We start from the raw sequence: 534 nt of genomic DNA on the forward strand, positions 1-534 counted from the left end.
CGGCTCCTGTCTCCAAGCTTTCTTTTATTTTATTGTTTTTTAATAAGAGAAATACCTTGTTATAAAGTATGTTTTAAAAATCGATTTTGGACTTTTTGGAACTATGTCTTTCGTTCTATAAATTCTATATGACTGTAAAATATTCTGTTATATTTCTTTTCCCTTTTTCTTTCTCTTTTTTTATTCTTCCTCCTTTTTAAATTTCTTTTTCTTTTTTTCTTTGTTTCTTCTCTGTCTTGTTTTCCTTTTTCTACTTCGTCTTCTTTTTTTAAAATTAAATCTTCTTTCTAATTTTCATTCCTCTCTTTCTTCTTCATTTCGTTTTTCCTTCCTCTATTTCTTCTTCTTTTTCTTTTCTCCTCCCCCTTTTCGACCTTATTCTTTGTATCTTTTATTTCACTGACCTTTAGACCTTTCTTTCTGTTCCTTATTGTCAGCTACATTTATCTTCATTCTCCTTTGCCTTATGTGTTTCCTATATTCTGTTTCCGCTGTTCTTTTCCATATGTATTTTTCTTTCTCTCTTCTGTACTG

The sequence above is a fragment of the Penaeus monodon genome, chromosome 23 (assembly GCF_015228065.2).
Source record: "Penaeus monodon isolate SGIC_2016 chromosome 23, NSTDA_Pmon_1, whole genome shotgun sequence".
Lineage (NCBI taxonomy): Eukaryota > Metazoa > Arthropoda > Malacostraca > Decapoda > Penaeidae > Penaeus > Penaeus monodon.